The sequence below is a fragment of the Eschrichtius robustus genome, chromosome X (assembly GCF_028021215.1).
Source record: "Eschrichtius robustus isolate mEscRob2 chromosome X, mEscRob2.pri, whole genome shotgun sequence".
Classification (NCBI taxonomy): domain Eukaryota; kingdom Metazoa; phylum Chordata; class Mammalia; order Artiodactyla; family Eschrichtiidae; genus Eschrichtius; species Eschrichtius robustus.
The window spans coordinates 47,735,723-47,762,421 of record NC_090845.1 but is presented as its reverse complement, the minus strand read 5'-3'; the positions used below and the strand labels follow the sequence as shown (position 1 = coordinate 47,762,421).

The following is a 26,699-nucleotide window of genomic DNA, read 5'->3' as shown; positions in this document are numbered from 1 at the left end:
ACGCCCAAAACAGTCAAAAAAAAAAATCTTCCAAAAAACAAAACTCCACGACCAGACAGCTTCACAGGAGAATTCTATCAAACATTTAGAGATGAGCTAACACGTATCCTTCTCAAACTCTGCTAAAAATTGCAGAAGGAGGAATACTCCCAAACTCATTCTATGAGGCACCATCACCCTGATACCAAAACCAAACAAAGATATCACAAAAAAAGAAAATTACAAGCCAATATCACTGATGAACATAGATGCAAAAATCCTCAACAAAATACTAGCAAACAAAATCCAACAACACATTAAAAGGATCATACACCATGATCAAGAGGGATTTATCCAGGGATGCAAGGATTCTTCAACATACAGCAATCAATCTGATAAAACCATATTAACAAACTGAAGAATAAAAACCATGTGATCATCTCATTAGATGCAGAAAAAGCTTCTGACAAAATTCAACACCCATTTATGATAAAAACTCTCCAGAAAGTGGGCATAGAGGGACCCTACGTCAACATAACACAGGCCATACATGACAAAAGCACAGCAAACATTATGCTGAATGGTGAAAAACTGAAAGCGTTTCCTCTAAGTTCAGGAGCAAGACAAGGATGTCTCTCCACTCTCACCACTAATATTCAACATAGTCTTGGAAAGGCTAGCCACACATTCAAAGAAGAAAAAGAAATAAAAGGAATCCAAATTGGAAAAGAAGAAGTAAAACTATCACTGTTAGCAGATGACATGAAACTATCCATAAAAAATCCTAAAGATGCCACCAGAAAACTACTAGAGCTAATCAATGAATTTGGTAAAGTCACAGGATACAAAATTAATGCACAGAAATCTCTTGCACTCCTATACACTAACATCGAAAGATCAGAAGGAAAAATTAAGGAAAAAATCCCACTTGCAACTGAAACAAAAATTTAAAAATACCTAGGAATAAACCTACCTAAGGAGGCAAAAGACCTGTATGCAGAAAACTATAAGATACTGATGAAAGAAATCAAAGATGACACAAAGAGATGGAGAGATATACCATGTTCTTGGATGGGAAGAATCAATATTGAGAAAATGATGATCAAGTGGGGTTTATTCAAGGAATGCAAGGATTCTTCAATATACGCAAATCAATCAATGTGATACACCATATTAACAAATTGAAGGAGAAAAACCATATGATCATCTCAATAGATGCAGAAAAAGCTTTTGACAAAATTCAACACCCATTTATGATAAAAACCTTCCAGAAACTAGGCATAGAGGGAACTAATCTCAACATAAATAAGATCATATGTGACAAACCCACAGCCAACATCGTTCTCAATGTTGGAAAACTGAAACCATTTCCTCTAAGATAAGGAACAAGACGAGGTGGTCCACTCTCACCACTATTATTCAACATAGTTTTGGAAGTTGTAGCCACAGCAATCAGAGAAGACAAAGAAATAAAAGGAATCCAAATCGAAAAAGAAGAAGTAAAGCTGTCACTGTTTGCAGATGACATGATACTATACATAGAGAATCCTAAAGATGCTACCAGAAAACTGCTAGAGCTAATCAATGAATTTGGTAAAGTAGCAGGATACAAAATTAATGCACGGAATTCTCTTGCATTCCTATACACTAATGATGAAAAATCTGAAAGAGAAATTAAGGAAACACTCCCATTTACCACTGCAACAAAAAGAATAAAATACCTAGGAATAAACCTACCTAAGGAAACAAAAGACCTGTATGCAGAAAACTATAAGACACTGATGAAAGAAATTAAAAATGATACAAACAGATGGAGAGATATACCATGTTCTTGGATTGGAAGAATCAACATTGTGAAAATGACTATACTACCTAAAGCAATCTATGGATGCAGTGCAATCCCTATCAAACTACCAACGGCATTTTTCACAGAAGTAGAACATAAAATTTCACAGTTTGTATGGAAATACAAAATACCCTGAATAGCCAAAGCAATCTTGAGAAATAAAAACAGAGCTGGAGGAATGAGGCTCCCTGACTTCAGACTATACTACAAAGCTACAGTAATCAACAGTATGGTACTGGCACAAAAACAGAAATATAGATCAATGGAAAAGGATAGAAAGCCCAGAGATAAACCCACGCACATATGGTCACCTTATTTTGATAAAAGAGGCAAGAATATACAATGGATAAAAGACAGCCTCTTCAATAAGTGGTGCTGAGGAAACTGGACAGCTACATGTAAAAGAATGAAATTAGAACACTCCCTAACACCATACACAAAAATAAACTCAAAATGGCTTAAAGACCTAAATGTAAGGCCAAACACTGTAAAACTCTTAGAGGAAAACATAGGCAGAACACTATATGACATAAATCACAGCAAGATTCTTTTGGACCCACCTCCTAGACAAATGGAAATAAAAACAAAAATAAACAAATGGGACCTAGTGAAACTTAAAAGCTTTTGCATAGCAAAGGAAACCATAAACGAGACAAAAAAAAAAACCCTCAGAATGGGAGAAAATATTTGCAAACGAAGCAAGTGACAAAGGATTAATCTCCAAAATATACAAGCAGCTCATGCAGCTCAATATCAAAAAAACAAACAACCCAATCCAGAAATGGAAAAAGACCTAAACAGACATTTCTCCAAAGAAGATATACAGATTGCCAACACATGAAAGGATGCTCAACATCAATAATCATTAGAGAAATGTAAATCAAAACTACAAAGAGGTATCACCTCACACCACTCAGAATGGCCATTATAAAAAAATCTACAGACAATAAATGCTGGAGAGGGTGTGGAGAAAAGGGAACACTCTTGCACTGTTGGTGGGAATGTAAATTGATACAGCCACTATGGAGAACAGTATGGAGGTTCCTTAAGAAACTAAAAATAGAACTACCATACGACCCAGCAATCCCACTACTGGGCATATACGTTGAGAGAACCATAATTCAAAAAGAGACATGTACCACAGTGTTCATTGCAGCTCTATTTACAATAGCCAGGACAGGGAAGCAACCTATGTGTTCATCGACAGATTAATGCATAAAGAATATGTGGCACATATATACAATGGAATATTACTCAGCCATAAAAAGGAACGAAATTGAGTTATTTGTAGTGAGGTGGATGGACCTAGAGACTGTCTAACAGAGTGAAGTAAGTCAGAAAAAGAAAAACAAATACCGTATGGTAACACATATATATGGAATCTCAAAAAAAAAATGGTCCTCAAATACCTAGGGGCAGGACAGGAAAAACAACGCAGACGTAGAGAATGGATTGAGGACACAGGGAGGGTGAAGGGTAACCTGGGAGGAAGTGAGAGAGTGGCATGGACTTATATATGCTACGAAATGTAAAATAGATAGCTAGTGGGAAGCAGCCACATAGCACAGGGAGATCGGCTCGGTGTTTTGTGACCACCTAGAGTGGTGGGATATGGCGGGTGGGAGGGAGAATCAAGAGGGAGGAGAGATGGGGATATATGTATATGTATAGCTGATTCACTTTGTTATTAAGCAGAAACTAACACACCATTGTAAACAATTAATACTCCAATAAAGGTGTTAAAAAAATAACTGAGAAAATGACTACCCTACTCATAGTAATCTACAGATTCAATGCAATCCCTATGAAATTAGTAATGGCATTTTTCAAAGAACTAGAACAGAAAATTTTATACCTTGTATGGAAACACAAAAGAAGCCGAATAGCCAAAGCAATTTTGCGAAAGAAAAATAGAGCCAGAGGAATCAGGATCGCTGACTTCAGACTATACTACAAAGCTACAGTAATCAAGACAGTATGGTATTGGCACAAAAAAACATATATAGACGAATGGAACAGGATAGAAAGCCCAGAGATAAACCCACATGCCTATGGTCGCCTAATCTATGACAAAGGACGTAGGAATACACAATGGAGAAAAGACAGCCTCTTCAACAAGTGGTGCTGGGAAAACTGGACAGCTACATGTAAAACAATGAAATTAGAAAACTCCCTAACATCTTACACAAAAATAAACTCAAAATGGATTAAAGACCTGAATGTAAGGCCAGACACTGTAAAACTCTTAGCAGAAAACATAGGCAAACACTGCTTGATGTAAAATGCAACAAGATCTTTTTTGACCCACCACCTAGAGTAATGAAAATAAAAATAAAAATAAACAAATGGGACCTAATTAAACTTAAAAGCTTTTGCACAGCAAGAGAAACCATAAATAGGACAAATGGACAACCCTCAGAATGGGAGAAAATATTTGCAAACAAAGCAACTTACAAAGGATTAATCTCCAAAATATACAAACAGCTCATGCAGCTAAATACCAAAAAAAAAACAACCAAATCAAAAAATGGGCAGAAGACATAAATAGACATTTCTCCAAAGAAGGCATACAGATGGTCAACAAACACATGACAAGGTGCTCAACATCATTAAGTATTAGAGAAATGCAAATCAAAACTACACTGAGGTATCATCTCACACCAGTCAGAATGGCCATCATCAAAAAATATCTACAAACAATAAATGCTGGAGAGGGTGTGGAGAAAAGGGAACCTTGCACTGTTGGTGGGAATGTAAATTGACACGGCCACTATGGAGAACAGTCTGGAGGTTCCTTAAAAAACTAAAAAATAGAACTAACATATGACCCAGCAATCCCACTACTGGGCATATACCCAGAGAAAAGCCATAACTCAAAAAATACATGCACCCCAATGTTCATTGCAGCACTATTTACAATAGCCAGGACATGGAAGCAACCTAAATGTCCATCAACAGAGGAATGGATAAAGAAGATGTGGTATGTATATACAATGGAATATTACTAAGCCATAAAAAGGAGTAAATTGGGTCACTTGTAGAGATATGGATGGACCTAGAGATTGTCATACAGAGTGAAGTAAGTCTGAAGGAGAAAAACAAATATCGTATATTTATGGGGAATCGAGAAAGATGGTATAGATGATCTTATTTGCAAAGGAGAAATAGAGACACAGATGTAGAGGACAAATGTATTGACACCAAGGGGGGTGTGAGATGAACTGGGAGATTGGGATTGACATATGTACACTGTTGACACTATGTATAAAATAGGTAACTAATAAGAACCTACTGTATAGCTCAGGGAACTCTACTCAATGCTCTGTGGTAACCTAAATGGGAAAGAAATCCAAAAGAGAGGGGATATATGTATACGTATAGCTGATTCACTTTGCTGTACAGTAGAAGCTAACACAACATTGTAAAGCAACTATACTCCAATAAAAATTAATTTAAGAAAATAAATAAATAGGACTTCCCTGGTGGCGCAGTTGTTAAGAATCCACCTGACAATGCAGGAGACACGCGTTCGATCCCTGGTCCAGGAAGATCCCACATGCTGCAGAGCAACTGAGGCCGTGTGCCATGACTACTGAGCCTGCTCTCTACAGCCCGTGAGCCACAACTGCTGAGCCCACATGCCACAACTACTGATACCCGCGTGCCTAGAGCCCATGCTCCGCAACAAGAGAAGCCAGTGCAATAAGAAGCCTATGCGCCAAAACAAAGAGTAGCCCGACTCGCCACAACTAGAGAAAGCCCAAGTGCAGCAATGAAGACCCAACACAGCCAAATAAATAAAATAAATAAAAATATAATTAAAAAAATAAAAATAAAAAAATTTTTAAATAAATAAATTAAATTAAATTAAATGGCACAATTTGAGCATCAAAAAAAATCATAATGCTACAAATAATCAGTACTGGAGAGGGTGTGGAGAAAAGGGAACCCTCCTATACAGTTGGTGGGAATGTAAATTGGTGCAGCCACTATGGAAAATAGTACAGAGGTTCCTTAAAAAACTAAAAATAGAACTAACCTATGATCCAGTAATCCCACTCCTGGGCATGTATCTGGAAAAGACGAAAACTCTAATTCAAAAAAATATATGCATGCCAATGCTTATATCAGCACTATTTACAATAGCCAAGACATGGAAGCAACCCAAGTGCCCATCAACAGACCACTGGCTTAAGAGATGTGGTATTTATATACAATGGAATACTGCTCAGACTTAAAAAATGAAATATTGCCACCGGAACATGGATGGACCTAAAGAATATCATACTAAGTGAAGTAAGTCAGGCAGAGAAAGACAAATATCATATGATATCACTTATAGGTGGAATCTAAAAAATAATACAAATGAATCTATTTACAAAACAGAAACAGGGCTTCCCTGGTGGCACAGCGGTTAAGAATCCACCTGCCAATGCAGGGGACATGGGTTCGAGCCCTGGTCTGGGAAGATCCCACATGCTGTGGAGCAACTAAGCCCGTGCGCCACAACTACTGAGCCTGTGCTCTAGAGCCCGCGAGCCACAACTACTGAAGCCCGCATGCCTAGAGCCCATGCTCCCCAACAAGAGAAGCCACTGCAATCAGAAACCCACGCACCGCAACGAAGAGTAGCCCCCACTCGCCCAACTAAAGCCCACACTCAGCAACAAAGATCCAATGCAGCCAAAAATAAAAATAAAAATAAATAAATTAAAAAAAACAGAAACAGACTCACAGACATAGAAAACAAACTTAAAATTACCACAGGGGAAAGGGGTGGGGGGAGGAGGGATAAATTAGGAGTATGGGATTAATAGATACACACTACTATATATAAAATAGATAAGTAACAAGGATTTACTGTATAGCACAGGGAACTATATTCACTATCTTGTAATAACCTATAATGGAAAATAATCTGAATAAAAATGTAACTGAATCACTTTGCTGTACATGAAACTAACACAATATTGTAAACCACAGTAAAAAAACATTTTTTAATCACAATGGATACACATTAAATACATACAAATCCATGTATTCCTAATGATATTAAACAATGAAGGTCTCTAGCAAACCAATTCTCTGAAAATTAATAAATGATAAAAAAAGTATTTATCCTTTTGTTTCTTAACGTTAACTCATTTTTTAACTGAAGTATAGTTAATTTACAATATTGTGTTAGTTTCAAGTGTATGGCAAAGCGATTCATTTACACACACGTATGTGTAAGTGTATATATATATATATTATATACATAATTTTTCAGATTCTTTTCCATTATAGGTTTTTTTTTTATTATAGGTTTTTATAAGATATTGAGTATGGTTCCCTGTGCTATACAGTAGGTCCTTGTTGTTTACTTATTTTATATATAGTAGTATGCATACATTAATCCCAAACTCCTAATTTATCTCTCCCTCCCCCCAACCCTGCTATCCCCTTTGGTAACCATAAGTTAGTTTTCTATGTCTGTGAGTCTATTTCTGTTTGTAACTCTTGACTTTCTTTTCATGAAACATATTTCAGGATGAAAAAGATACCTGGTAAGGAAAAGGTCTCCTTTATAAAATAATCCCAGCTAACAAATGCAGAATGAGTGCTAGAATTAGACCACTACTTTCCAACCACTACTGAAATAATGAATTAGACAATTATCTTCAATGGCTGCTAAAATCAACAGGAGAGAGGGTGGTAGGAAATGCTACAGTGGAGGTATCAGGCTGAGATCACCTGCAAACACAAATCAATCCCAGCATCAGTTAAAAAGATAAAATGACACATGATGAAATGCAAAAGTGTGTAACACTGCCTGAAATGATTCTTTCCCTTAAAAAATAATTAAACTGAATCTACTCAAGCCTCTAGCTCTAAATGCCAGTGAACAGGAAATATGGGGAGGGGGAAACACAATAAAAACCACCTCAAAGAAGCAATCATCTAAATCCATTTGTCAATCAGACAAATGATTTCGTTTCTCCAATAAATCAATGGTCTTTAAAATTGGGGGGGTGGGGTGTATAGAGGATTTACAGGAAAGGAGACTCAAGAGAAAAACATCCAGTAGCAATAAATGGCCTTTGGATATATATTTAACAGAGCTACTGTAAATAGACATTTTTAAGACAATCATGGAAATTTGAATATGGACTGAGCATTAGATAATATAAAGAATTATTGTTAATCTTATTAGGTAAATATAATGGCCTACTGGTTCCTTATATAACGCACCTATGAGTTAGGGATACAGAATGAGTTATTTATCTGTGCAATGACAGGATGTCTGGGATTGCTTTAATATGTCCCAGTGAAAAAAGTGGGTGAGGAGAAAAGATCAAACAAAATTGGCAAAATAGTATTAATTGTTGAAGCTTAGGAATAGAGTCAGGCACGGTTTTTCTGTGTGTGTGTGTGTTTTACTATTTTCTACTTTAAATCTATTTGAAAATTTCAACAATAAAAAAAAAACACAAGCCAATGTGAAAGAGTTCCAACTGGCTCCTTCCAAACTCGACAGTTTGAGCAATAGAAGAAATAATGACTGCAATGAATTGAAAAGTACTACACATATAACAAGTTTAATAAAATATAGAAAATGATGACAATAAAATCTTAAGAAATATAAAAACACGTTAGGACACTGCATCATCACCCCTGACCTCTCCCACACTCTCCGTCTGCCAGCAATGGAGGGTGTGGGCCCCACGCTCCAGTGCCATCCATTTTCAGGGCTAGTTGATTCAGCAGCCGTGTGGCTGACAAGGTCTTGGTGCTCTGGCCTGGTGTCAGGCCTAAGCCTCTGAGGTGGGAGAGCCGAGTTCAGGACATTAGACCACCAAAATCCTCCCGGCTCCATGTAATATCAATCAGCAAGAGCTCTCCCAGAGATCTCTGTCTCAAAGCTAAGACCCAGCTCCATCCAACGGCCAGCAAACTCCAGTGCTGGATGCCCCATGCCAAACAACTAGCAAGACAGGAACACAACCCCAACCATTAGCAGAGAGGCTGCCTAAAATCATACTAAGTTCACAGACACCCCAAAACACACCACCGGACGCAACACTGCAGAAAGACAAGATCCAGCCGCCCCCACAAGAACAAAGGCACTAGTCCCAGCCACCAGGAAGCCTACACAAGCCACTGAATCAACCTCACCCACTGCGGGCAGACACCAAAAACAACAGGAACTATGAACCTGCAGCATGCAAAAAGAAGACCCCAAACACAGCAAGTTAAGTAAAATGAGAAGACAAAGAAACACACAGCACATGAAGGAGCAAGGTAAAAACCCACCAGACCAAACAAATGAAGAGGAAATAGGCATTCTACCTGAAAAAGAATTCAAGAAATGATAGTAAAAATAATCCAAAATCTTAGAAATAGAATGGAGAAAATACAAGAAACGTTTAACAAGGACCTAGGAGAACTGAAGAGTAAACAAACAATGATGAACAACACAATAAATGAAATTAAAAATTCTCTAGAAGGAATCAATAGCAGAATAACTGAGGGAGAAGAAAGGATAAGTGACCTGGAAGATAAAATAGTGGAAATAACAACAGCAGAGCAGAATAAAGAAAATAGAATGAAAAGAATTGAGGACAGTCTCACAGACCTCTGGGACAACATTAAATACACCAACATTTGAATTATAGGGGTCCCAGAAGAAGAAGAGAAAACGAAAAGGACTGAGAAAATATTTGAAGAGATTATAGTTGAAAACTTCCCTAATATGGGAAAGGAAATAGGCAATCAAGTCCAGGAAGTGCAAAGAGTCCCATAGAGGATAAATTCAGGAGAAACACGCCAAAACACATATTAATCAAACTATCAAAAATTAAATACAAAGAAAAACTATTCAAAGCAGCAAGGGAAAAGCAACAAATAACATACAAGGGAACCCCAATAAAGTTAACAGCTGATCTTACAGTAGAAACTCTAAGCCAGAAGGGACTAGCAGGACATATTTAAAGTGATGAAAGGGAAAAAACTACAACCAAGATTACTCTACCCAGCAAGGATCTCATTCAGATTTGACGGTTAAATTAAAACCTTTACAGACAGGCAAAGGTTAAGAGACTTCAGCACCACCAAACCAGCTTTACAACAAATGCTAAAGGAACTTCTCTAGGCAGGAAACACAAGAGAAGAAAAAGACATACAAAAACAAACACAAAACAATGAAGAAAATGGTAATAGGAACATATATATCAATAATTACCTTAAATTTAAATGGATTAAATGCTCCTGTCAAAAGACATAAACTGGCTGAATTGATACAAAAACAAGACCTGCATATATGCTGTCTACAAGCGACCCACTTCAGACCTAGGGACACATAAAGACTGAAACTAAGGGGAGGGAAAAAGATATTCCATGCAAATGGAAATCAAAAAAAAAGCTGGAGGAGCAATTCTTATATCAGACAAAATAGACTTTAAAATAAAGACAACTACAAGAGACAAACAAGGACACTACATAATGATCAAGGGATCAATCCAAAATGATATAACACTTGTAAGTTTTTATGCACCCAACATAGGAGCACCTCAATACATAAGGCAAATGCTAACAACCATAAAAAAGGAAATCAACAGTAACACAATAATAGTAGGGGATTTAACACCCCACTTTCACCAATGGACAGATCATCCAAAATGAAAATAAATAAGGAAACACAAGCTTTAAATAACACATGAAACAAGATGGATTTAATTGATATTTATAGGACATTCCACCCCAAAACAACAGAATACACATTCTTCTCAATTGCTCATGGAACATTCTCCAGGATAGATCATATCTTGGGTCACAAATCAAGCCTTGGTAAATTTAAGAAAATTGAAATCGTATCAAGTATCTTTTCTGACCACAACGCTATGAGACTAGATGCCAATTACAGGAAAAAATGTGAAAAATTACAAACACATGGAGGCTAAACAATACACTACTAAATAACCAGGAGATCACTGAAGATTCAAAGAGGAAATCAAAAAATACCTAGAAACAAATGACGATGAAAACACGACGACCCAAAACCTATGGGATGCAGCAAAAGCAGTTCTAAGAGGGAAGTTTATACCAATACAATCCTACCTCAAGAAACTACAAACATCTCAAATAAACAACCTAACCTTACACCTAAAGCAATTAGAGAAAGAAGAAAAAAAAAAAACCCAAAAGTTAGCAGAAAGAAAGAAATCATAAAGACCAGATCAGACATAAATGAAAAAGAAATGAAGGAAATGATAGCAAAGATCAATAAAACTAAAATCTGGTTCTTAAAGAAGATAAAATTGATAAACGATTAGCCAGACTCATCAAGAAAAAAAGGGAGAAGACTCAAATCAACAGAATTGGAAATGAAAAAGGAAAAGTAACAACTGACACTGCTGAAATACAAAGGACCATGAGAGATAACTACAAGCAACTAAATGCCAATAAAATGGACAACCTGGAAGAAATGGACAAATTCTTAGAAAAGCACAACGTTCTGAGACTGAATCAGGAAGAAATAGAAAATATAAACAGACCAATCACAAGCACTGAAATTGAGATTGTGATTAAAAATCTTCCAACAAACAAAAAACCAGGACCAGATGGCTTCACAGGCGAATTCTATCAAACATTTAAAGAACAGCTAACACCTATAATTCCTCCAAAATATAGCAGAGGGAGGAACACTCCTAAACCAAACAAAGATGTCACAAAAAACGAAAACTACAGGCCAATATCACTGATGAACATAGATACAAAAATCCTCAACAAAATACTAGCAAACAGAATCCAACAGCACCTTAAAAGAATCGTACACCATAATCAAGTGGGGTTTATCCCAGGAATGCAAGGATTCTTCAATATATACAAATCAATCAATGCAATACACCATATTAACAAATTGAAGGATAAAAACCATATGATCATCTGAATACATGAAGAAAAAGCTTTTGACAAAATTCAACACCCATTTACTATAAAAAGCCCCCAGAAGGTAGGCATAGAGGGAACTTACCTCAACATAATGAAGGCCATATAATACAAACCCACAGCCAACATCATTCTCAATGGTGAAAAACTGAAACCATTTCCTGTAAGATCAGGAACAACACAAGGTTGTCCACTCTCACCACTATTATTCAACATAGTTTTGGAAGTTTTAGCCACAGCAATCAGAGAAGAAAAAGAAATAAAAGGAATCCAAATCAGAAAAGAAGAAGTAAACCTGTCACTGTTTGCAGATGACATGATACTATACATAGAGAATCCTAAAGATGCTACCAGAAAACTACTACAGCTAATAAATGAATTTGGTAAAGCAGCAGGATACAAAACTAATGCACAGAAATCTCTTGCATTCCTATACACTAATGATGAAAAATCTGAAAGAGAAATTAAAGAAACACTCCCATTTATCACTGCAACAAAAAGAATAAAACACCTAAGAATAAACCTACCTAAGGAGACAAAAGACCTGTATGCAGAAAACTATAAGACACTGGTGATAGAAATTAAAGACGCTACAAACAGATGGAGAGATATACCATGTTTTTGGATTGGAAGAATCAACATTGTGAAACCGACTATACTACCCAAAGCAATCTATAGAATCAGTGCAATCCCTATCAAACTAACAATGGCATTTTTCACAGAACTAGAACAAAAAATTTCACGATTAGTATGGAAACACAAAAGATCCCGAATAGCCAAAGCAATCTGGAGAAAGAAAAACAGAGCTGGAGAAGTCAGGCTCCCTGACTTCAGACTATACTACAAAGCTACAGTAATCAAGACAATATGGTACTGGCATAAAAACAGAAATATAGATCAATGGAACAGGATAGAAAGCCCAGAGATAAACCCATGCACATATGGTCACCTTATTTTTGATAAAGGAGGCAAGAATATACCATGGAGAAAAGACAGCCTCTTCAATAAGTGGTGCTGGGAAAACTGGACAGCTACATGTGAAAGAATGAAATTAGAATACTCCCTAACAACATATACAAAAATAAACTCAAAATGGATTAAAGACCTAAATGTAAGGCCAGACACTATCAAACTCTTAGAGGAAAACACAGGCAGAACACTCTATGACATAAATCACAGCAAGATCCTTTCTGAGGCACTTCCTAGAGAAATGGAAATAAAAACAAAAATAAACAAATGGGACCTAATGGAACTTAAAAGCTTTTGCACAGCAAAGGAAACTATAAACAAGACGAAAAGACAACCCTCAGAATGGGAGAAAATATTTGCAAACGAAGCAACTGACAAAGGATTAATCTCCAAAACATACAAGCAGCTCATGCAGCTCAATATCAAAAAAACAAACAAGCCAATCCAAAAATGGGCGGAAGACCTAAATAGACATTTCTCCAAAGAAGATATACAGATTGCCAACAAACACATGAAAGGATGCTCAACATCATTAATCATTAGAGAAATGCAAATCAAAACTACAATGAGGTATCACCTCACACCAGTCAGAATGGCCATCATCAAAAAATCTACAAACAATAAATGCTGGAGAGGCTATGGAGAAAAGGGAACCCTCTTGCACTGTTGGTGGGAATGTAAATTGATACAGCCACTATGGAGAACAGTATGGAGGTTCCTTAAAAAACTATAAATAGAACTACCATATGACCCAGTAATCCCACTACTGGGCATATACCCTGAGAAAACCATAATTCAAAAAGAGTCATGTACCACAATGTTCATTGCAGCACTATTTACAATAGCCAGGACATGGAAGCAACCTAAGTGTCCTCTGACATGTGAATGGATAAAGAAGATGTGGCACATATATACAATGGAATATTACTCAGCCATAAAAAGAAACGAAATTGAGTTATTTGTAGTGAGGTGGATGGACATAGAGTCTGTCATACAGAGTGAAGTAAGTCAGAAAGAAAAAACAAATACCGTATGCTAACACATGTACATGGAATCTAAAAAAAATGGTTCTCATGAAACTAGGGGCAGGACAGGAATAAAGACGCATAAGTACAGAATGGACTTGATGACACGGGGAGGGGGAAGGGTAAGCTGGGACGAAGTGAGAGAGCAGCACTGATATATATACACTACCAAATGTAAAATAGATAGTGGGAAGCAGCTGCACAGCACAGGGAGATCAGCTCGCTGTTTTGTGACCACCTAGAGGGGTGGGTTAGGGAAGGTGGGAGGGAGATGCAAGCGGGAACGGATATGGTGATATATGTATACATATAGTTGATTCACTTTGTTATACAGCAGAAACTAACACAACATTGTAAAGCAATTATACTCCAATAAAGATGTTAAAAAAAAAAAAACACGTTACGTTGGCTGATGGTTTTAAATACCAAGTACAAAATAGTTGTGTGGAAAAAAATTAATTTGAAAATGGAGTAGGTAGGTATTAGATGATATTAGGGAATTATTGTTAATTTTTCTTAGTGAGATAATGGCAATTAAATTATTTACAAAATGTTCCTAATATTAGGAGATGAACACTGAGATATTTATGGGGAAAGTGCCATATGTGCTCTTCAAACTCATCTATTAAAGTGGTATCTCAATCATAATGCCAAGAAGGATTTTTGTGAAAATTCACAAGCTGATTCTACAATCTATATTGGAATTCAAAAGGCGAAGAATAACCAAAGCATTATTGAAGAAAAAGAGCTAAACTGTAGGACTTGCTGACCATATATAAGATACATTATAAAGTTACATTAATTATGACAGTGGTACTCACACAAGAATAGAGAAACCAAAATGAACAGAATCCAGAAACAAACCCTCACATAAAACCTAACCATTTGATTTATGAAAAAGGTGATGACACTATAGGAGGGAAAGGATGATCTTTTCAATAAGTGGTATTGGATTGACTGTATGTCCGTTTCAACAACAACAACAAAACAATGGGCCTTTACCCATATCCACAACTCATACTGGCAACATACAATAAAATGAATATCAAATGAATTGGAAATATAAATGAGATTAAACAATAACACCACATAGAAAAATATCTTCATGACCTTGGGAAAGGCAAAGATTTCTTAACCAGGACAAACAAGCACTACTCATGAAGGGGAAAAATTATAAATTGAACAATATGAAAATTGAGATACAGGCATATCTTGTTTTAGTGCGCCTCACAGATATTGCATTTTTTACAAATTAAAGGTTTGTGGCAACCCTGTGTTGTCAGATGGCGGTTAACTTTTTTTAGTAATAAAGTATCTTTTAATTAAGGTATGTACACTGTTTTTTAGACAACGCTATTGCATACTTACTATACTACAGCATAGTGCAAAATTAACTTTTATATGTACTTGGGAACCAAAAATTTCATATGACTTGCTTTATTGTGATATTCACTTTATTGCAATGGTCTAGAACCAAACCAAGGTGTGCCTGTATTCAGTTCATCAAAAGACAGCATTAAGAGACTGAAAATGCAAGCAACTGAGATTTGCAATAGAGCTAACAAAGTATTCACATCCTTAATATAGAAAGATCTCCTACAAATCAATAAGAAAAGGATAGTCCAAGAGAAAAAGTGGTGAAAAGACTTGAACAGGCACCTCAAAAAAAAGATACCCAGGCCAACAAACATGAAAAGACACACATTTATCACCAGAGATATGCAAATTAAAACCACAATGAGGTACCATTAATAACCACTAGAATGGCTACTTATTTTTTTCCTTAGAAAGACAACACAATGACAAGTGTTGGCAATATTCTAGAGTAAATGGAACTCTTAAAATTTTCTATTAGGAGTTTTTTAGTACAGCCAATTTGGAAAACCAATTGGCAGTATCTACTAAAGCTAATCTTATCCATAACCTGTGATTCATCAATTCTACTCTTAGGTGTATGCTCAACAGAAAGCTGTACATATTATCACCAAAAGACATGTTCTAGAATGTTTACAGTACTATTTGCAGGCCAAAGATGTAAAAAAACAAAATGCCCATCAATTGTGGTATGTTCACACAATGGAATACACAGCAATAAGAATGAAGGAATTACTACTATACCCAATAACCTGGATCAATCTCAAAAACAAAATCTTAAGCCAAAGAGGTCAAACACCAAAAAATACATACTATACTATTATATTTTTATAGAGTCCAAAAACAGGCAAAATTATTATACAGTGATAGAAGCCAAGATGTGATTAATTTGGAGTTTAGTTTGTGACTGGTAGGGAATACATTCAAGGGATTTCAAATACTGATCATTTTCTATTTTTTTTAAATGAAGTATAGTTGACTTACAATATTATATTAGTTTCAGGTGTACAGCATAGTGACTCAATATTTTTATAGATTATACTCCATTAAAAATTATTACAAGATTATGGCTATAATTCCCTGTGCTATACAACATATCCTCCTTGCTTATCTATTTTATACATAGTAGTTTGTATCTGTTAATCCCATACCTGTAATTTGCCCCTCTCCCTTCTGGTAACCACTAGTTTGTTTTCTATATCTCTGAGTCTGTTTCTGTTTGGCTATATACATTCATTTGTATTATTTTTTAGATTCCACATATAAGTGATACCATAACGTATTCGTCTTTATGTCTCACTTATTTCACTAAGCATAATATTCTCCAGGTCCATACACAGTGCTGCAAATGGCAGAATTTCATTCATTTCTATGGCTGAGTAATATTCCATTGTATATATACAGCACATCTTTATCCATTCATCTGTTGATGGATACTTGAGTTGCTTCCATATCCTGGCTATTGTAATTAGTGGTGCTATGGACACTGGGGTGCATGCATCTTTTCGAACTAGTGTTTTCATTTTTTCTGGATATATACCCAGGAGTGGAATTGATAGATCATATGGTAGGTTACACAGGGGTGAAAATGCTTTGAGCTGTACACTTGTATGTGCACCTTTCTGCATGTATTTAAGTTTACTTAAAAATAATGCCTGCAAATCTCAAATGGTTCAGCCAAAATAGATCAAAAAATAGATGAAACATTATACTTCAATTTTAAAAAAATTGGATGGATGAATAGTGAGCAAGTCAGTGAATAATGAGCTAATATGGCAAAAGTTAACAACTGTTGAATCTAGGTTCAGAGTATAAAAGTATTCATTGTACTCTTCTTTCAACTTATGCTCGTTTAAATATTTTATTAAAAAATATTCAAGTAAAAAGAGTAATCACACCTCTCAGTTCTTAATATTTATAACTAGGAAGTAAATCAAGCACCTGATATAATCTGACTTGTGAAAGGAAACTTACAAAATGAAATTTTTATACCCAGACTATTTCTAATAAAATAAAATATTCTGTGTATTTTCTATTTCTCATTAATGAAAAGAGACAGAGGAAGAGAGGACCAGGCCAGGACTGAGTGTCTGACAGACCTTAACTCCATTAACTCCACTACCAAGTTACTATCCACCTGAGTCCTGGTTTTATTAGTTAGCAAGTTACTAACTTGGTTTTATTAGTTAGCAAGTTACTATCCACCTGAGTCTTGGTTTTATCATCAGGAAAATGACAATGATGATACTGACTTTAGAGAGTGGTTTTGAACATTAATTAGGGAGCCACTAAATTCATTTCAATTTACCATACCAAACATTTATGGGCAACATATTATGAACACACAGTGATAAGAGCAGTGAGAGAGGAAAGCAAGTATGCTGTAGGACAGCACACAATGCACCACAAATAAACAGATTGAGGAAGAGGTGAGGATAGAGACAGAGATACGTCTTCCTAGAGGGGCTGATAACTGACAATTCACTTAAATGGTAGGAAGAAGCTAGCCAAGCAGAAGAGAATATGGGGAATTTACGTGGACAGATTAGATCATCTGAGTATGCAGAGTGGTGCATTAATGCTATGCAGTAAAGTGACCACAAGCAGAGGGGAGGAGAGGGAATGTTGGAAGCAGAGTGACCAACAAATGCAGAGACACTGTCACAGATATACCCTATTTTTCCACTAATAACTGTATAGTTTGTGCTCTCTCTTCCTTTAGGTTTCTGCTCAAATGTCACGATACCAGGGAGGCCTTCCTGACCATCCTATCTAACATAGTACAGCCTCCCCATCACAACCTATTATATATTTATTATATACTCACTTATTGTCTCTCGAGTAGTTTAAAGGACTTTGTTCTTGTTTTTATTTTCCATTGTTGTATCCTCAGTGCTTAAAACACTGTCTGGCATATAACAGCTATTCAATAAAAAAACTCTTGAATGAATGGATGGATGGATGCACACCCAGTGGGTTAAAGCTAGTGTGATATTTAAATGCTGTGTAATTATGATTTGAATAGAGAATAAACAGACATCAGCAATACCCTTTGAAAAAGTTCCTAAGTGTTTTGGTGTCATGAAACCTCAGTCTCCTTGTTAAAGAACTGAATATTATACCTGGCCTAGAAAAAAGAATCATCTCTTATTTTGGCAAGCCTAACACATTAGCTACAGGAGGAAGAGGGAATAAGTTGCTTGTTCAAGGAGATGTCTGGTTAAATTCCTCTTTAGAGCCTGAAAAATCCCTGACACTCATTATAAATTTAATGATCATTTCCTCTCCCTTGGGTAAAGAATTGAAATAATAAATTGTGATAATTAATGAATATTCTCGCAAGACAAATTACACATGATAAACGGAGCAGAAAAATATATTTCACATTGCAACAAATGAAAAAAAAAGACAAAGTTCATACTGCACCAAATAGACAATACATGCGAAGCTCCTAGAAAAAAATCTCTGTCTGAAAATTCTGCCAACTTGCTCTTCAATGTTGCTACTGGACACCAGAAAAAGATTTACATAATAAACCGAACTCATATGAAACGATAAATTTGTGATTGGATGTCATATCTGTCAACCATTTCTGCTCTGTGAGAAATTCTAAAGGGGATGGGAAAGCTTCCACCCTCTAAAGCTGACACCAAATTATAGGCAAAATCCACTATGTTTGCCACTCTAAAAATTTGGGGATTCAATTGTATACCAAAATTTTTTTAAATATCATGAGTGGAGGGCTGAAACCAGTGCAATACCTGATATGTGATTTCGTTTTGGGTAAAAAATAAATAAATAAAAGGACATAATTTGAACAAGTTCCTGTCTCTGAGAGCTCTAAAATTTCTGCTCCTTTTCTTATTTTTAAAAAGAACAAAAAACAGCCTTGCCCTTGAAATTGAAGTCACGTCTGATTTTAGAAAGTATATAATTCACCGGCCTCTGCAGGAGTGGCACAGAAGAGATCATAAGTCTTCAGGGCGAGTAAAATACTGGGGTCGAAAGTAAAAAGAAGGAAGAATGTAGGTTCAGAGTGGGGGAAGGAGGTAGCAAAAGTTCTGAGGCTAAGAGCGGGGCGGGGTGGAAGGTGGGAGTAAGAGGTAGGAAAGAAATCGGTGGTAGAGGGAATGACCCAAGCTCAGAAAGATTGGTTAGAGGATTCGGGATAAAGAGGAGAAGTGAAGAATAATCAGGGATAAAAGGACCACGAGAGTCAGAAGGGGGAGGGGATGACGGCCAGCCATCTCTCGAGGCGTAAGAGAGAGGAGAGAGTGCGCGATCGGAACCACAAGCGTCAGAAACATCCTTCAATGTACCCTGGGGATAAATTCTTTCCACCTCGTGTTGAAGCAAGGAGGAAACCGTCCCTGAGGTGTCTGCGGACTCACTTGTGAAAATTACCAGTCCCTTTCTTTACACTCACCTTGATGAAGAACGCCGCGACGCGACGATGGCGTGACCGGAAGTGCTATTTTCTTTTGTTTGGAGGAAGCTTTAGCCCGGGCAGCCACACCCTCCCCCCGCCTTCACTCCAGACAACTTCCTGTTCCTCTCTAGCAAGCTCTTGAAATACTGTATCTCAATGGTTCTCTCACCAGATGGGAACCCGGATAGTGACGTCAAATGTCTGGAAGAGGGAATCAGTAACTTTCTACAAATCCTAGCCCTAGTCATCCCAGGAACTGCAGCATCTCCGCCAAACTCTACGTATCCAATTTGTCACCTCGCCTTCCTGATTCAGACTTTCAAATACCTCCCTTACCCTTAGTCCCTTAACTCTCGGATGTCTACAGTTACGTATTTACGATACTGATTTACTGCTTCCTGGCATTAAAAAAATAATAATAAATTCATGTTTATTAGTGGCATACTTCGATTTCAAGATTTTTAAAAATTCTTAATCTGAATCATTTTTGTCTTGGAATGGTATCCAGAGAGTTACGTGCCATACTCAAATTTCCAAATAAATAAAAGTGAACTCATTTAGAAAGCGTTCTTGTATACTTGTATATTCCCCCCGAAAATGAAGACAATGATAATTTGATAAAAAGTTTCAATAATAAGAATAATCCTTACTCTGGTTAAAAGTTCAATATTGAGTTAACTATTGTCATTACCACTAGAAAGCTCTTCTGGGCCCAAAATCTGTACCCCAGGCCTCCTCTTTTGTGGTTATTTTCAATAAACCCACAAGTGTACCAAACACTATTCTATACCCAGAGGCATCACACTAGAAGCCCACAGCCTAGGGGCTAAAGGCGACATTTAAACACATAAGAGTATAGCATAAAATAGGTGATTATAAATGTTTGTGGAATGAGTAAATGACCAAAATGTGGTCAAGGCAATGACGGGGGATGGCACAAGGTCCTTACTTTTGCTAGTATTTGTATAGTTCATTTCAACATTTGACTCATATTTTGTCATTCAGCCAACAGATTTTGAACAACCACTCAGTGTAAGGTTCTGTTCCTGATATTGTCCATATAAAGAAGAATAAGACATAGTCCTGGATTTCAAGACCCTCCAACCAGTGGGGGAAATGAACACATAAACAACTAGCAGCACTATAATGTGACAATAATAATCAGTAAAGAGAAGACAGTGTTGCAACTATGGCTATCCAATTGACTGGTGAATACTAAAAACCTAAAATAGACCTTATCTCCTAGAGGGTGCTCAATAAAGGCTGGTTTAATGTTGAATAAATGATTGAATGGATGAATGAAAAGGAAGAATGACAGTGGATTTGAAGTGTGGTGTGAAAGAAGCAGTGATGAGAGATGAAGCCTGGATGCAAGAAGAGACCAGACAAAGAAGGACCTTGCATGCCATGTTATGGAGTTTGAGCTTATTATGAGGAAAACTGAAAGCCAAAAATGAGTTTTAAGCAAGAAAGCATCTAGTCAAGATGGTTTCCTGGGGACTCTAGTCTGCCATCTTCTCCATCTGCTGGCTTTCCAAATAAAGTCTCTATCTCTTGCCTCAACAACAACAACAGCAACAAAAAGCATCTAGTAATGTTTCAAACCAAAATATAGAAAATGGGTTGTACCAGTGCAACCTGGAGGCAGAGAGGTTGGTTTAGAGGCTATTGTGGTAATCAATGACCAAATACAGAAAATGAGGGGTTTATGCTATTAAGAATTAATTGTATTTGGAACTGAGCTGGAAAAAAATAGTCAGTGGATTATCAGAAATCCGGAGGCAGTGAAACCTGAGCATTTTCCTTGATGCCCTCCACAACCAAAATTTTGATTATTTCATGCAACAAATATTTATTGAGTAGTTTAATATGCACCAGGCCCTGAGGATAGAACCATGACCAAAATGGACAAAAATTTCTGCCCTCACAGAACTTACATTCTTGTTTCACGGATAATAAAATATTTAAGAAAACACATGCTAAATGGTGACAAGCACTACATAGAAATAAACCAGGTAAATGGGAGAGCAATGTACTATGGGGATTACACTATGTGGGGGACGGGAAGAGGGTTGCCATTACAGAAGAGCTCACTGAACATTTATAAACTTTATCCACTTCTCTCAGTAACCAGGATCACTATCTTAGTTCAGACCTTCTATATTACTCCCCAAATGCCAACTATGGTATACAAAAGCCTTGGTTGTCTAACTCTGTCTCTTTCTCTCATCCCATCTCTCATCATTCAGCCTCTCCCACCCTAAATCCAAGTCTTACACAACTGTTTATAATTTGGAAAGTGCACCAAGATCTCAAATCTCTGTGCGTTCACACTCTGCTAACTCATATTCATCTTTCAAAGGTCAGCTCACATTTTATCTCTCATGAAACCTTGCTGATGTTTCGTTTCACTCCTTAACCAAAACCAGACAACTGCTCCCCTTCTCTGCCATGTTTAGTATTCTTAGCACTTTCTTTCATTCACTCAACAAACGTTTGTTGGTCAACTTCTGTGTAATTGTCACTGTTCAAGGCAGTAGAGATACATGCATAAATAAAAAGTGAAAAAAATCCCTGCACTTTTGTAACTTACATTTTAGTTAGGAAGACAAGCAATAAACAAAATAACATAAATATGGACCTTATAAAGCAGTAGTTCTCAACTCTGGGTGCCCATTAGAATCACTAGGAGAGCTTTCGTCTTTCTTCTTTTTTTAAATACCAATGCCTGATCCCCATCCCAGCCAAAATTAATCTAAAGCTTAGGAGTGAGGTCAGGCATTTACACACATTTTTAAACCTCCTTTAAAGCTTCTTTCTGATGCACAGAGAAGATTGAAAACTACTGCACTACAGGCTATGGAAAATGATACCAGAAGGACAGTCTGAAAAGCTAAGGAATTAAGAGCAAATAAAATGATAAACATGTATGTCAATCTAAAACAACATGGTGTGTATAAAAACATAATAATCATACTGATTGCTGGGGTTGAAAAAAATGGTGATTCAAAGATTCTGAACAAAAATATCATACAACTCAGGAGGAGGTGGACATCAGAATTCATTTGTTTGGGAGAGAGGTTAATATATTTTTAAAGTTCAGACGTTGTTAAGTTAAATAATTATAAGAAATATTCAAAAGTTACCACTAAAATAACAGAATCACAGTGAGAGTAAAAAGTAGAATAAGGAAAAATGCATACATTTAAACCTGTAGAGGGATTAAATGGAATAGGATAAAAAATTTCAATAGATTTTTAAAAAGGAAACACATGCCTATATGAACAGAAAGACATGGATTGATGGATAGGGTAGGTGATGAGAGGCAGAGGAGGACTGCATAGCCCAAGGAAATTTATTAATAATGATCTTGGTTGAGAGATGGTTCAGATCCCATAACCCCCAAAAGTCCCTATGATATTCTGTTTTAGTCACACAGTCTTCCCTACCCCTAATGTTCTCTTTCAATCTAGTTTCTTCTTTTCTAAAATGTCACATAAATGGAAGCATAGAATATGTAACCTTTTGAGCCAGGCTTCTTTTACCTAGGATAACACCTTTGAGATTCATCCAAGTTGATGCATATATCAACCATTCATTAGTCTTTATTTATGAAGTGTATTTCATCATATGGATGTGTTGCAAATTGTTTATCAATTCACCAGTTGAAAAACATTTGGGTGGTTTCCACTTTTGAAGATGATGAATTAAGCAGCTATAGCATTCATATGCAGTCTTCTGTGTGAACATCAATTTTAATTTCTCAAAAGAAATGCCTAGAAATAGGACTGCTCATAAATGGTTATGATGTGTAGATGTTTAACTTTATAAGAGACTGCCAAAATGTTTTCCAAAGTGACTATACCATTTTGTGTTCCCACCATCAATGTGTGAGAATTATAGCTGCTCTACATCCTTGCCAGCACTTGGTATTCTTTACACTATTTTTATGTTAGCCTTCTAATAGATATGTAGTAGAATCTCTTTGTGATTTTAGTATGCACACAATTTGTTAAAAGGACAATTATTTCTCCATTGAATCTGTACCTTTGTTAAAAAAATCAATTCACTATATTTGTATTGGTCTATTTCTGAACGCTCTATTCCTTTCCACTGATCTATGTGTTATCCCTTCACCAATACCATGCTATCCCGATAACTGTAGTTTTAAAGGAAATCTTAATCTCAAGTAGTGTGATTCCTCCAAATATATTCTTCTTTTTCAAAGTTGGCTTGGTGATTCTAATTCCTTTGATTTTCCCTATAAATTAAGGAATCAGGTTTCCTATAACTACCAAAAACCCTGTTGTGATTTGATTGAAATTGTGTTAAACCTATAGATTAACTAGAGATAATTGTCATCTTATAAAGAGGACTCTACAAATCCATGAGCACTAGATCTGTCTCCATTTCTTTAGATCTTCATAGTTTCCTTTAATCAGTGTCCTACAGTTTTCAATATGCAGATCCTGTTTGTTTTGTTGTTGTTGTTGTTAAATTCACACCTAATTGCTTCCCTTTTTAAGCTATCATAAATTGTGTTGTTTCTTCAATTTTGTATAAATATTGGAGTTAGTATAATTTTTTTTTAATTTCATTACTAGTATTTAGATATATGATTGATTTTGTGTGTTGACTGATATCCTGAGTTTTTGTTAAACTCACTTGATACTTCTAGGGTTTTTTTTTTAAACATCTTTATTGGGTATAATTGCTTTACAATGGTGTGTTAGTTTCTGCTTTATAACAAAGTGAATCAGTTACACATATACATATGTCCCCATATCTCTTCCCTCTTGCGTCTCCCTCCCACTAGATCGCTTGGGAATTTTTTTCTAGACAATTATGTCTGCAAATAGGGAACTTTTTTCCCCCCTTTTCAATTAGTGTAAATTTTATTTATTTTTCATGCTTAATTGCACTGTTTAGGACTTCCAATACAATGTTGAATAGAAGAGGTAAGAATAGTTTCTTTGTCTTGTTCCAGAAATTAGGGGGAAAGCATTCAGCTTTTCACTATTAGGTATAAAACCTGGAGTGACAACAACAATATTAGAAAAAAATAGACTTTAAAACAAAAATGTTTATTATAAATAAAGAAAAAATTTATAAGGATAAAAGAGTATATCCATCTGTAAGATATTAAATTTGTAAATATATATGCACCCCAAAACAGAGCTTCAAATGAAAGAAGCAGAAAGTTGCAGAATTGAAGAGAGTTGTGGAGAATTCAACAATAATAGTTGGAAACTTTCACACTCTACTTTCAGGAATGTATAGAAAAATAAAGCAGAAGATCAACAAGGAGCTAGAAGACCTGAACAACATTATAAAGAAACTAGACTTAATAGACATCTATAGAACGCTCCACCTAAAAAAGGCAGACTATATATTCTTGTCCAGTACACGTGGAACATTCTCCAGGTTAGACAATATGCTAGGCCATAAAACAACAAGTTGAAAATCAACAAAACAAAAAAGTCAATTCTCTGAAAAGAGCAACAAAATTCATAACTCTTTATCTAGAATGGCCAAGAGAAAAAAGGCAGAAGACTCAAATTACTAAAATGAGGAACGACAGAGTGAGTGTTACTACTGACATTAAAGAAACAAGAAAGAATATAAGAGAATGCTATGAGCAACTGTTCCCAATAAATTAGAATACTTTGATTCTTTCTAGGAATTTGTCCATTTCATCTAACTACTGAAACTAACTCAAGAAGTGTAGAATCAAAATACACCTATAACAACTATAGAGATTGAATTTGTAATTTATAAAACTTCCTACAAGAAAAGTCCAGGTCCAGACACACTGATAAATTCTACCAAACTTTTAAATGATTAATTAGAATCAATACCAATTCTTTACAAATTGTTACAGAAAATATAAGAAAAGAAATATTTCCCAAATTCTACAAGGCCAGTATTTTCCTATTAACAAAAGCAGACAAAGCCATGACAAGAAAAGAAAACAACAGACCTCTATGCAAAGGTCCGCAAAAAAATACTACCAAACCAAACCTACCAGCATATACAAGGGGTAATGTTATGACTAAGTAGAATATATCCTATAAATGCAAAGTTGGTATGAAATCTGAAAATCTATTGAAGTAAGTCACCAAATCAATAGAATAAAGGACAAAAACCACAAATCATCTGAACAGACACAGAAAGAGCATTTGACAAAATCCAATACCCCTTCATGATTAAAAAAAAAGCCAAATTAGAAATAGAGCGGAACTTCCTCAACCTTATAAAGGTCTTCTATGAAAAATGCACGGCTATTATCATATTTAATAATTAAAGATTGAATGCTTTCTCCATAAGATAAACAATAAGGCAAGGATATACACTTTCACCACTTCTATTCAACATTGTACTAGAGCATTGTACTAGAGGTTCTAGAGAGGGCAGTTATGCAACAAGATTAAAAAAAAAAGAAATCTTGATTGAAAAGTACGAAGTAAAACTATCTCTATTTGCAGAAGACGTGATCTCATTTATAGAAAATCCTAAGAATCTCCAAAAGAAAACTTATTAGAACTAATAAATGACTTTAGCAACCTTGTAAAGTACAAGATCAATATACAAAACTCAGTTGTATTTTTATACATTAGCATTGAACAATTCAAAAATGAAATCAAGGAAATAATTCCACTAACCATAGAATCAGAAAACATAATTAGGAATAAATTTTTTTAACATCTTTATTGGAGTACAATTGCTTTACAATGATGTGTTAGTTTCTGCTTTATAACAAAGTGAATCAGTTATACATATACATATGTTCCCATATCTCTTCCCTCTTGCATCTCCCTCCCTCCCAACCTCCATATCCCACCCCTCTAGGTGGTCAAAAGCACCGAGCTGATCTCCCTGTGCTATGCGGCTGCTTCCCACTAGCTATCTATTTTACCTTTGGTGGTGTATATATGTCCATGCCACTCTCTGACTATGTCACAGCTTACCCTTCCCCCTCCCCATATTCTCAAGTACATTCTCTACTAGGTCTGTGTCTTTATTCCCATCTTACCACTAGGTTCTTCGTGACCTTTTTTTTCCCCCTTAGGTTCTATATATATGTCTTAGCATACTGTATTTGTTTTTCTCTTCCTGACATACTTCACTCTATATGACACACTCTAGGTCC

At 36.0% G+C, this 26,699-nt stretch overlaps 1 protein-coding gene across 2 annotated transcripts in view; it reads right to left on the bottom strand.

Annotated features, from left to right (window-relative positions):
* The window catches only part of MAGED1 (MAGE family member D1), a 71,253-nt gene extending 51,637 nt beyond the window's left edge, over positions 1–19,616 (bottom strand). The window contains exon 1 of one of the 2 annotated variants that reach the window (XM_068532995.1): positions 19,547–19,616. The gene's annotated coding sequence lies outside the window, so the exon portion shown is untranslated. The remainder of the gene's footprint in view (positions 1–19,546) is intronic. The other variant, XM_068532996.1, reaches the window with a different exon arrangement.
* Positions 19,617–26,699: the final 7,083 nt, after the last annotated feature.